Here is a 13,471-nt window from a genome sequence, read left to right on the forward strand (position 1 = left end):
TCTAAAGCTTCACGTGAGCTAAAGCTTGAGCGAATGATTAACTGATCCTTGTCAAGCCAAGTTTATTGGGAAACTCAAAGGAGTTTCATGCTTCCCAGCCAAAGCACTGGATGTCATCTTTCCCATAAGCTTCCGGAACTTCTGAGCATTACTCATTCAATCTTAAAAACTACATGATTCTTCCACTCTTTACTTTTAGCCTCTTAATGGCCTTGAACCGCAAAAGCAATTAAGTTGCCAGAGAAAGTTTCTAATATCCTGTTCATCTTAAGTTCTTTGAGCAGATATTTTATTCGCTGTGTGTGTAAGGAGAGAAGGGAAGGAAACACTCCTTCAGCGTTTTCATTTTGTCAATGAATGAGTAAAAGAATGAACATCTTTAAGGAGAGAGAAAGGTTTCAGAGAAGAAAGCCATCATCTCAGAGAAATGATGAGATTAATCTGTTCAGAGAGTGTATTAAAGGTAGACTGATGGGGCGCCTGGGTGGCACAGCGGTTAAGCGTCTGCCTTTGGCTCAGGGCGTGATCCCGGCGTTATGGGATCGAGCCCCACATCAGGCTCTTCCGCTGTGAGCCTGCTTCTTCCTCTCCCACTCCCCCTGCTTGTGTTCCCTCTCTCGCTGGCTGTCTCTCTCTCTGTCGAATCAATAAATAAAATCTTAAAAAAAAAAATAAAGGTAGACTGATCTATGTGATGTGTTTACACCCTGGATACCCACCCTCCGGCCCTGGCGAGGTGTAGCCCTTGGGACAGGCATTCAGGAAAGCTGTTGTTCAACCCATCAATATCTCACAGACAAGAGTATTATTGATAAGTCTTCAATCAGCAAAAGAAAATTTAGAATTCTCCCAAAACCAATATTAACATCAGTATAAGGAATTTACGAAATGAAAACTAGATTTGGGAACTTTAACACTTTTAACATCACTCCCTTTATTAACTTCTTTATGTTTACCCATGTTTCTGACCAGCCCTGAAAAAACTTACGAATGCCAGAGGAGATATCTAGGAAGACTAGGACATAAGTAACGGTGGCTATCGATCCTTTTATTCACCACATAGTCCACTCTCATCTAGCACATGCTGGCACTTTGCCAGATACTGGTAAAAGGGTGACGAGTGGGACAAATTCAGTTCAGGTCCTCACGGAAGTCACAGTCTCGTTCAGACGAGCCATAAATAGGGACAACCACAATGAGACTCCACTTCACACCCACTAGGAGGGCTATAACCAAAAAGACAGACAATAACAAATGTTGGCAAGGATGTGGAGAAATTGGAACACTCATGCGTGACTGCTGGGAATGGAAAAGTCTGGCAGTTCCTCAAAAAGCTAAACATAGAGTTACCATATGGCAAAGCAATTTCACTCCTAGGTAGACACCCAAGAGAATTAAAACACACGTTCCTGCAAAACTTGTACATGGATACAATGTTCACAGCAGCACCATTCACAAGAGCCAAAAGACACTTACAGTCCAAATGTCCGACACCTGGTGAATGGATGAACAGGATGCGGTCTGTCCATGCGATGGAATGTTAGTCATCCACAAAAAGGAATGAAGCACCGATACAGACGTGTTACCACATGGAGGAGCCCTGAAAACATGATGCTAAGTCGCAGAAGCAAACAAATGATTCCGTTTGTATGAAATGTCCAGAATAGGCAAATCCACAGAGATGAAAGCAGAGTGGTTTTTTCCAGGGGCTGGAGGCAGGGAGAAAGGGGACGGACTGCTTAGTGGGTTCAAGGTCTCTTTTTGGGGGGGATGAAAATATTTTGGAACTGGACAGAGGTGGCGGTTGCACAACATGGTAAGTGTGCTAAATGCCATTGAATTGTACATTTTTAAATAGTGAATTCTGTTATGTGTATTTTACCTCAATTTAAAAAAATTGATTGAAATGTACACTTCAGAGTGCCTGAGTGGCTCAGTTGGTTAAGTGTCTGCCTTCGGCTCAGGTCATGATCTCAGGGTCCTGGGACCTCAGGGCTCCCCCCCCCCCCGCTTCCCCCCTCTCTCATCTCTCCCTGCTCATGCTCTCTCTCTCTCTTGCTCTCTCTCAAATAAATAAATAAATATCTTTAAAAAACCACAAATATACACTTAGGATCATACATTGTACTCTGAGTTATAAAGAGATTTTTTTAAATCACTGGATTTTAATTTTTCAGAAGCATATCTTATTTCATTTTGCAATCATTTTGACTGCATACGTGTGTATTTATACATATGCAGTGTTATTGCAAACTAAGCAGGCAAGCTTCCATAACGCACACATGAAAAATCTGTCTCCAGTTCCTTGCTGCATGCACTGGAAAGAGCCATAAGGTCAATTTCCACTTTTAATTGTTTTATCAGGTATATATTAATACTTAACCTTGTTATCCTGATCAGGATATAAGTACTTAAGTAGTTTCTCTCTCTTTTTTTAAAGATTTTATTTATCTATTCGACAAAAAGAGAGACAGCAAGAGAGGGAACACAGGCAGGGGGAGTGGGATAGAGAGAAGCTGGCTCCCCACTGAGCAGGGAGCCCCATGCAGGGCTCCATCCCAGGACCCTGGGACAATGACCTGAGCCAAAGGCAGATGCTTAACGACTGAGCCACCCAGGCACCCTGTACTTAAATAGTTTTTCGATAGAAAAACAGTTATAAGGGCACCTGGGTGGCTCAGTCGGTTAAGTGACTCTTGATTTCGGCTCAGGTCATGATCTTGGGGGTCGTGAGATGGAGCCCAGTGTAGGGCTCCACGCTTGATGGGTAATCAGTTTGAGATTCTCTCCCTCTCCCCCTTCTCTCTCTCTTTAAAATAAATACAATCTTTAAAAAAAAAAAAGGAAAAACTAATAAAAACATAATGGTTTAATAGCTTTAAACATCACTTATCCCACCTTCAAATTAAACTGATGTTGAATGGACATGACGCTGGACTTACTTAAAATATATTTACATAGGGGCGCCTGGGTGGCTCAGTTGTTAAGCATCTGCCTTCAGCTCAGGGCGTGATCCCAGGGTCCTGGGATCGAGCCCCGCATCAGGCTCCCTGCTCTGCTGGGAGCCTGCTTCTTCCTCTCCCACTCCCCCTGCTTGTGTTCCCTCTCTCACTGGCTGTCTCCCTCTCTGTCAAATAAATAAATAAATAAATAATCTTAAAAAAATATTTACATAACTATGTATTTTTTTCAGATCATAAAAATAATATATGATTGTACAAAACTTGACAAATATAGGAAGGAAAAAACAGAAAAAATAAAATTGACTATCATATCACAACCCGGAGGTAACTTCTATGTCACTTTGTTATATTTCCCTTATTTTGTTCCCTGCTGCATAGCGGCATCTTGCATGTAATTGGCATAGGATAAATATTTGTCAAATATATTAATGATTGGGTCTTTGTTGACAGTAAGTTAAATCAAATACATTTTACCATAAAATTAGAAGAATATAGGTGTCGTTATGTTAACTTTTATCTTTTGATTTTCTTTTTTTTAAGATTTTATTTATTTATTTGAGAGAGAGAGAGCAGGGATAGTGACTGAGAGCAAGAGGGGGGAGGAGAGGGAGAAGCAGGCTCCCCGCAGAGCAGGGAGCCTGATGTGGGACTCAATCCCAGGAGCCCGGGACCATGACTGAGCTGAAGGTAGACGCTTAATCTACTGAACCACCCAGGTGCCCTATCTTCTGATTTTCAAGTTTAGAATACTGATCAAGTGCTATAGACAGATCCAAATCACAGAGAAGAGGCGAGGTACTCCAGGCCTCTTTAAAACCGCCCGATTAGAATTCACTTCCAAAGCAGCGCTCTGAAACTTGTCATTCCTTGAATATACGCGGCCACATCTCACGTACTAAGACGATCTCCCTTGCTGATTTGGAAGCTACACTAACTTTTTCTAGCCCCTGGTTGGTGATTTGGATTGTCAAGACTTAATTCTTTCCCCAAAGCTGAGTTCATCAAAAGTAATGGGTGAGTCTTTTGATGGTGGGTAAATTTTCCAATGCCTTCGGGGGAGAATGCTAATGAAAAGCTGCTGGGAGCTAGTTCAGCAAGTAATCACTGCTGCGTTGTGTCTCTGGGAGAAAAGTCCAATTACGTCTATTGGCTTGCCAAATGTGGGATAGCCTGAACCCCCTCAGTGTTCCAGCAGCAGCGCTTCTCAAATTTTAAGGTTCATCCGAATGACCTGAAAAGCTCAGTAAAATACAGATTCTGATTCAGGTGGTTGGGTGCAGTGCAGGATTCTGAAAGACCACCAAGCTCCCAGGGGAGGCTGAGGCTGCTGGTCCTCTGACCGCACTTGGAGAAGCAAGGTCCCATCACACAAAGCTGATGAATGACCTGACTGGTCTCCACTATTAAAATCTAAGGGTCCAGTGTGGTAGATGCAACAGGGGCATCAGGCTGGGTCTCATGTAGACTTTATCCCATTAATTCATCTAATCTAACCCATCTCTGTCTACATTTGAAGTGCTTTGCCACTGACTGGACAAGACTACATTTAATTTCTCTCTCTTTTTTAAAAAAATTGGGGTGAAATTCACATCGCATGAAATTAACCATTTTTGGAAGATTTCATTTATTTGAGAGAGAGAGAGCATGAGTAGAGGAGGAACGGAAGGAGAGGGACCAGCAGACTCCCTGCTGAGGGTCAGGAGCCGGCCATGGGGCTTGATCTTACAACCCTGAGATCACTACCTAAGCCTAAATCAAGAGTCAGACCCCCAACTGACTGAGCCACCCTGAAATTAACCATTTTAAGTGAAGAGTTCAGTGACATTTTCATCACCCCAAAAGGAAACCCTGTGCCCATCAAGCAGTCACTCATCCGCCCTACCCCCAGCCCCTGACAACCACTAATCTATCTTCTATTTCTATGGATTTAGCTGTTCTGGATATTTTATATCCAGAGGAAAATGTTCTATAATCAGATAGTGCTGACAGTCACCCAACATTGTGAATATACTAAGTGTTGATGGATTGTACACTTTAAAATGGTAAAAATGGTAAATTTTAGGTTACGTGAATTTTACAATAAAAAACATATGGACTCTGCAATTTTCTAACAAAAGCTGCTTGCTGGTGATCTTCTCAAAATTAACTTGAGGCCTAGAGGTTGAGGCAAAGGAGGCCTGGAGGTCACTCGGTTATTTGGTGGCAGAAAACAGCCCAGATTCTTTATGTCTTATTTCCTACCTTGTTCGCTCTCAGTCAATGGGGTAAAAAACAATTTTAAACAGAGCACTATATTGGATGGCAAGAAACCAGACATTAAGATCTGTACCTCGACATTTGCAATCTAACTGGGGAAACAAAATTGTCACATGAGTGCAAGTGACTTATCAGAAAGGCAGAATATTACACACAGAGCACAAACAACATTAACAAATGTTGTTTAAACAAATGTTTAACCATGGATCCTGCATTTATTTGGACAATCAGTACTGAGGATTCTTCTCTTACCGCATGGGAAGCAATTCTAGGTAAATGAACCATGCAAACCAGGCCATAGTAGGTTCCTTCTAACCTATTTGAAATACAACATCTCTGCCCTTCTGAAATATCTGTTATGAGCTGACTACTTTTCAGGGCCTGGTTAGAAGTGTGGGCCCTGTAAGTAGACAACCTGGGTTTGAACCCGGCCCCACCACTTACTGTCATGAGACTTTGGGCAAGTTACTGAACCTTCTGTGCCTCAGTTTTCTTGTCCATAAAATGGAAATAAAAACAGTACAAACCTCAGGAGTTATTATAAGCATTAAATAAGAAGATACATGTACAGTGCTTAGAATAGTGCCTAGGACTTAGTAAACCATAATAAATTTTTAGCTGTTATTGCATTTAAAACACTGATAAGCTGGGTGACTTTTGACTGTTCAAGTCAGTCACTAGCCTTCCTATTTCCTCTATAATGGAGAATATAATACCTGCCTCCCCTACTTCTGAGACTGAGGATCAAAATAAATAATAAAGGTAAAGCATTTTGGAAACAATAAAGAACTATACAAACATAAACTTGTTATTGAATGCAAAGGAAATCATACTAATCTGTTCACAAAAGCAAGTTTCCAAGAATTTCAATTTTCCTGAATTTTGTTTGGCTTTCTCAGTTATTACATAGATTTGAATGTGCTAAAATCACATCTCTTTCAAATTATCATAATTCAGACGGTGCCTGGGTAGCTCAGTCGGTAAAGCATCTGACTCTTGATTTCAGCTCGGGTCATGATCTCAGGGTCATAATCTCAGCTAGGGTGGTGGGATCAGGCCCCACATCAGGCTCCACACTCAGCAGGGAATCTGCTTGAGATTCTCCCTCTCCCTCTGCCCCTCTGTACCTCCCCGACTTGTGCTCTCTCTAAAAAATAATTAATTAATTAACTGATTATTTAATTAATTGAAATAAATGTCATAATTCAGACTTTTCACTAATTCAGTCATTTTCCTAATCAACACAAATTGTTGCAATTTTATTTTGTTGTTATTTTTGGTTTTTTGAAGATTTATTTATTTATTTGACACAGAGAGAGAGAGCACAAGCAGGGGGAGCAGCAGGCAGAGGGAGAAGCAGGCTCCCCACGGAGCAGGGAGCCCGATGTGGGACTCAAACCCAGGACCCTGTGATCATGCAGATGCTTAACCAACTGAGCTACTCAGGTGTCCCTGCAATTTTATTTTAAAGCAATAAATACTAGTGTGGATTTATGCTCTTGTAGGGATTTGAACAAGAAGATTTCTGACTTTATGCTAAAGGAATCCAGACAAGAAAGCCCTTGAGTATAGGCAAGTTGGGTGAATTTGATCAAGGAGAACATTTTAAGCCCATTAAGAGAGCTGTAATTTGGGAAGAAGGGGAAAGCATGAGAGGGCAAGTACCCAAGACTACAAAGATAGTTGTTGGACAAGAAAGAAAAAGAAAATCTGGAAAGAAATGATGTTACCAATTATCTTTTTGGTTAAAAGATTCTGGAATAATACCAATCTTCTTCTTACATGTTGTACTAGCTCTGGCCGCCATAACAAAATACCATAAACTCAATGGCTTAAATAATAGAAATTTATTTTCTCACAATTCTGGACACTGGCAAGTCCAAGATCAAGGTGCCAGCCAATTCAGTCTCCAGCGAAAGCACTCTTCCTGGCTGGCAGACGGCTGCCTTCTTGCTGTCCTCACATAGCCAGGGATGGGGATGGGGGTATCTCTCCTCCTCACATATATATATATTCTTCCAAGTTTCCACAAACAGCAGTCAGTATTTGTATTATTTGTTTTTAAGAGACAGAAATGGAGGGGCACCTCAGTGGCTCAGTTGGTTACGCGTCTGACTATGATTTCAGCTCAGGTCCTGTCTGATCTCAGAGTCATGAGGTCGCCCGAGTCAGGCTCCACGCTGAGCATGGGGTCTCCTTGGGATTCTCTCTCTCCTTTTCTATCTCTGCCCCCGCCCATCACTTGCGCACGTGCTCGCTCTTTAAAAAAAAAAAAAAAAAGACAAATGGAAAGAAAGGGGGATCTGAAGATATTTTGAAGAATCCAGCATAGCTTGTCCCTGAGCTACTTGCCAAGGGTGCCTGTTTTCTGGAAGAAGCAAATGCCATTAGCAGGGTAGAAGAATTCTATTTACTAAGAACGGGAGTCTGATATAGTCATCAGACAATTAAAAGAAAAATACTCTTAAGAGATGTACATATATTTTAGAAGATATTTGAAAATATGGTTATTCAAGATTTGACAGTTATAGAAGCTACCTTTTCATACTCAAGAGTTAGTTCTGGGGCACCTGGCCGGCTCAGTTGGAAGAGCATTGGACTCTTGATCTTGCGGCTGTGAGTTTGAGGCCCCTGTTAGTCGCAGAGATTACTAAAATAATAATAATAATAATAATAATAATAATAATAATAATAATAATAAATAAAAAATTGTTAAGAGTCAGTTTCAAATCACTCAAGGTTAAAGACCTGTTTATCCACTACAAGATTCAGGCACCCTTCAAATATATAGTCACTAAAATATTTGGCTTGATGAAAAAATGTTCAATTCTACTAAAAATAAAAGAAATACAGTCAAAACATGAAAGGTGCCATCATGTAGGTATGATATTGACCAAGACTGAAATAAACTGGTAAGTAACTGCTCATAAAGATGCAGGAAATCAGGGCTTTTCTTTACAAGACTGCTCAGAATGCAAACTAATACAAGTTTTCCCTGGACAAATTTAACAATGCATATAATTCCTTAAACACAAAGTTTATATTCTTTGACTCCATTATTCTCTTCCTGAGTATTTAACCTTTGAGGATATCCATGAATTTCATGATGATTTATAAATATGTGATTCACCATAGTATTATTATAACCAAAAATTGAGAGCTACCTAAAGCCCATCAATAGGGAATTAGACATAAGTTATGGTTCATGCCTAGGAAGAACACAGGTGCAGCCAAATTGGTTTTTTGGGGGTAGAAAATATTTAATGACTTGGAATAATGTCCAAGATATCTATTTTTTTAAGATTTTATTTATTTATTTGACAGAGATAGAGACAGCCAGCGAGAGAGGGAACACAAGCAGGGGGAGTGGGAGAGGAAGAAGCAGGCTCCTAGCGGAAGAGCCTGATGTGGGGCTCGATCCCATAACGCTGGGATCACGCCCTGAGCTGAAGGCAGACACTTAACGACTGCGCTACCCAGGCGCCCCCATGATATATTTTTATTTATATTTTTTTATAATGATTTTTTATTATATTATGTTAGTCACCATCCCATGATATATTTTTAAATAAAAAATAATATGCACACTGCAATACCAAATTAAAAAAGAAAGAGATCTATGGCATTAAAAAGTCAGGTTCCTTCCTCTATAAAATGGGGACAATAATAGCATGCCCTTCATGGAATGGTTATAAGGATGAAATTTTTTTTTAAGATTTATATATTTGAGAGAGCACACAGAGGAAGAGGGAGAACCAAAATCCCCACTGAGCAGGGAGTGTACCATGGGTCTCCATCCCAGGACCCCAGTGTCATGACCTGAGCAGAAGGCAGACACCTAACCCACCAAGCCACCCAGGTGACCAAGGATGAAATTTAATTAGAACATCCATGTCCCAATGCATAGCATCATGCCTAGCATATTTGAAGAAATCAGTAAATGTTAATTATTGCTATTGTAGTTGTCAAAGGATATACATAAAATGTTAGTAGTTATTCCCCAGTAGTGGAATTGTGAGTGATCTTGATTTTCCTTTTTATGTTTCTCCGTATTTTCCACAACTAATGTGTTTTTGCTTTATAAGCAGGAAAGAAAAAGAAAGGAAATATTAAAAGAAAAAAGCATTGACTCTCTCCAAGCAAGATAATTCTGCTCAAGATAATTCTCATTTCCCTGCCAAAGTGATTCCACAGTGAAGGTAGATTATGATATTTTCCAAAGGTATCCTAATCTTTGCTACCTTCTCTTCTGTGTAGAGGTACAGACAACCAAAACATGCTTCCTATCAGTCAGCTCTCCAGGATATTTCTTTTCTTTTTATTTATTTTTTCTCCAGGATATTTCTATTCTTAGATAAGATTTAGAGAGCAGTTCTTTAGAAGTTGGGCAAGAATTTTGAAAAACCAGGGGTTACAACATATCTGGCCTCTTTTTTTCTTATTAAGTACCACAAACTAGAAAAACTCAATGATGGGTCACTCTTTACATAAACAAATGAAAAAACTTGGATTATATCATTTACCTGCTAACATTTTTTAAAACATTTTATTTACTTATTTGACAGAGAGACAGAGAGGGAACACAAGCAGGGGGAGTGAGAGAGGGAGAGGGAGAAGCAGGCTTCCCGCAGAGCAGGGAGCCTGATGCAGGGGCTGGATGCCGGGCTCTATCCCAGAACACTGGCATCACAACCTGAGCCCAAGGCAGCCGCCTAACGATTGAGCCACCCAGGCACTCCTTAAGATTTTATTTTTAGGTAATCTCTACACCCAACCTGGGGCTCGATTTTACAACCCTGAGACAGAGAGTAGCATGCTCCACCGACTCAGCCAGCCAGCCAGCCCCTACCTACCTGCTAACATTTTTGAGAGCACTGCTTTGCCTAACTTAGAAACTACACGTTTCTCACTCAGCCAGGCACTTAAGCCATCTCAAAGATAATTTTTAGGATGACTTGAAATGTGTCTTCTGTTTTGTTTTGTGTTTTTTTGTCTTCTCAAATCTAAGGTTTGGAGTTTCCAGCTTTGGGACTTTAAATTCACCCCACAGATTAAAGTGTCAAGAGCAAATTCCAAGAAGTCTGTTCTTTGGGTGTCACTACAATATATGTAGTTGAAACGGATACTAAGGAAGGTGTCAAGGGAGCATCCGTGTATTTAACAGTCTTCAGATGTGGCGGGAAATTTCCGGCCATGTGATTGGGTGGAGTCAGTCCCAGTTTTAGCCAATGGACTGCTCCTATTCTCGGGCCACAGTGATTGGTTTAGCCATGGGCACAAGACCCAGGTTAGACCCATCAGACTCAGTCCTGGATATTTGTTTAAACTGTTTCCCACTAACCAGGGAAGGTAGACGATGCGGCTTCAGAGCTCGAGGGTGCTATCTGCTATGTCCACCTCTAAGGGAAAACGGGCTTGAAAATGGAGCCCACGTGGGGAATGTGGAGCTGAGAAATGGCAAGAAATAAACTGTGCCCTGGTGCTAGTGTGAGAGCGAGATTAAGTTTGGCTCAAGCAGTTTTGCTGGATTCGCCTGTTCAGTCGAGTTCATATCGTCCATCCTCTGTTTTTCTGACTCATGCATATTTGGGTGGGTTACTTGCAACTAAAGGATCTTGATACAGGATCTTGATACAGGTTACTTGCAACTAAAGGATCTTGATACAAAAGAAGCAAGATCTTCACAATAATTTTTAAAAAGATTTTATTTGTTTAATCTCTAGATGCAACATAGGGCTGGAATTTACAACCCCCAGATGAAGAGTCCCATGCTCTACCTACTGAGCCAGCTAGGTGCCCCAAGATCTTAATGGTAATTAGTAAAAAATACATTAGATTGTAAGTACGGGTGGTCCTGATTTACAATGGTTTGACTTAGGATTTTTGAACTTTAGGATGATGCAAAGAGATAACGTATTTAGTAGAAACGTACTTTGAATTTTGGATTTGGAACTTATCCCTGGCTAGTGATCTACCCGCAGTGCCTGGGATCCTCTCTTGATGTTGGGCAGCTGCAGCTCAGGGTCCACCACACCAAGACGAGAGTCAACAACTTACACACTGACAGCCAGTCTGCACCATACAACCCCTATGTTTGTCACTTTCAGAACAATATTCAGTAAATTACTGAGATAGTCAACACTTTATTGTAAAACAGGCTTTGTGTTCAGTGATTTTGCCCAACTGTAGGCTACTGTAAGTGTTCCGAGCATGTTTAAGGTAGGCTATGCTAAGCTATGATGTTCACTAAAGTGGTGTATTAAGAGCATTTTCGACTTACAGTGTTTTCTTTTTCTTTTCTTTCTTTTCTTCCCCCTCGATGTTTTCAGTTTATGGTGGGTTTAACCCCATTGTAAGTGGAAGAAGATCTACAATTTAAAATCAAACACAACTGTTTGGCTCCTTGGTCATGTGGCACACTGGCGCGTTTTTTAGCTGTGGCTCATTGGACGAGATGCTGTGTCTCTAAGACTAATATTCCTCTCTTAAATCTATCCTTCTGCCCTGTTTAAACTTAACCTAGGATTCGTCCTATTTCACAGAAAGTGTTTTTTCAAATGTCAAATGATGAAATAATTAACAATTCAAATAAAAGAGGCCATTTTAAACGGTGAGTTACCTTGAGTTAGAATAGATAAGAATTAAATAGAATTGAGTTCGTTGAGAAACAAAAAATCTTCAGTGCGACGTCTGAAGAGCTCTGTTTTGGAAATCTTTCCAACAATGTTCAAAAGAAAAAGCCTATTTTATTTTAGCAAATGCAGTCCGATGTATGTTTAGAAATATCATTCCAAATCATGGTCTATACAAAATTGTTGCAAGCACCGTGACTCTAGAAGGTGTAAGGGTTTAGAATAAGGACGGACAAAATATTGACATTTTAGGGAATAATTACGAAGCACGTATATTCTTACGTGGCAAATGAATGTGGTGATGGAGACGAGAGAAATGTTTATCTTGTTGATTTATGAGTTGACTTAACGTTTACATTCCATTGTGTCTGTCCAATTTGCCTGTAAATATGAATGTGCATCAGCCTGTCTGCCTTGGATTGTAAACTGTTGAGATGAAGCAAGGTTTAGTTAATTCTCTCTGTGAATCATTTAGCATGGCATAGCACCACACACAATTAGAGATTTAATGAAAATGTTTATTATGACCTTAGGAGAGAGGCTTAGACCTGCCATCACTTCTTAAGAGGATGGGAAAAGTTGACTTGATCTATTTTTCATGTATTGTTAGCCTGGGAGCATATGCTGAATGTGATAGCCAAGGCCTATCAGGGATGTCTACTGGTAAATGTCTGCGTGGCACAATAAGAAATATGTTTGGTCTTCGTCCCTGGTTCCTGGCACAGAGCTAAAACCAGTGGAATTTCCTGATAGGAATGTCTTTGTTATTCTTAAGGGGCCCCTTCTGAGCACCTCTGAGTTTCTGCTAATGAATGACTTAGGTGGGGCCCCTACATCACCCAGTGATGGAGTTGGTCACCATAAAGCCCAAGGTTGGTCATCTTTTTTTTTTAACTGATTTTCTAGTTTAATTCCACCGACACTGTATGATTGCTATTCTTTAAATTTGTTAAGGTGTGTTTTATGGCCCAGAACGTGATCTGTCTTGTTGAATGTTCCGTGTGAGCTTGAGAAAAATGTATATTCTGCTATTGTTGGATAAAGTCGTCTATAGATGTCAGTTATATCCCATTGACTAACAATGCTGTTGAGTTCAACTATGTTCTTACTGATTTTCTGCCTGCTGGATCTGTCCGTTTCTGAGAGAGGGGTGTTGAAATCTCTAACTGTAACAGTCGATTTCTCTCTCCAGGTCACAGTGATGAAAAGGAGAGGATGTTTCTGGAGAACAGAGATGGAGAAACTTTTTGTTTTCAAGATGTTATTTATTTATTTATTTATTTATTTGAGAGAGAGACTGAGAGAGGGAGAGTGCACACAAGGGAGCAGGAAAGGGGCAGAGGGAAAGGGAGAGAATCTCCAGCAGACTCCAGGCTGAGCACAGAGCCTGACACGGGGCTTGATCCCACAACCCCAAGGTCATAACCCAAGCCAAAACCAAGAGTCAGAAGCTTAACCAACTGAGTTACTCAGGCACCCCGATTTTTTTTTTTAACTAGAAAAGACATTTGTAACAACATGGATGGACCTTGAGGATATTATGCTAAGTGAGGTAAGTGAGACAGAGAAAGACAAATAGTGTATGCTATCTCTTATATGTGGAATCTTTAAAAAAATTAT

The sequence above is a fragment of the Ursus arctos genome, unplaced genomic scaffold (genome assembly GCF_023065955.2).
Source record: "Ursus arctos isolate Adak ecotype North America unplaced genomic scaffold, UrsArc2.0 scaffold_34, whole genome shotgun sequence".
NCBI classification, from domain to species: domain Eukaryota; kingdom Metazoa; phylum Chordata; class Mammalia; order Carnivora; family Ursidae; genus Ursus; species Ursus arctos.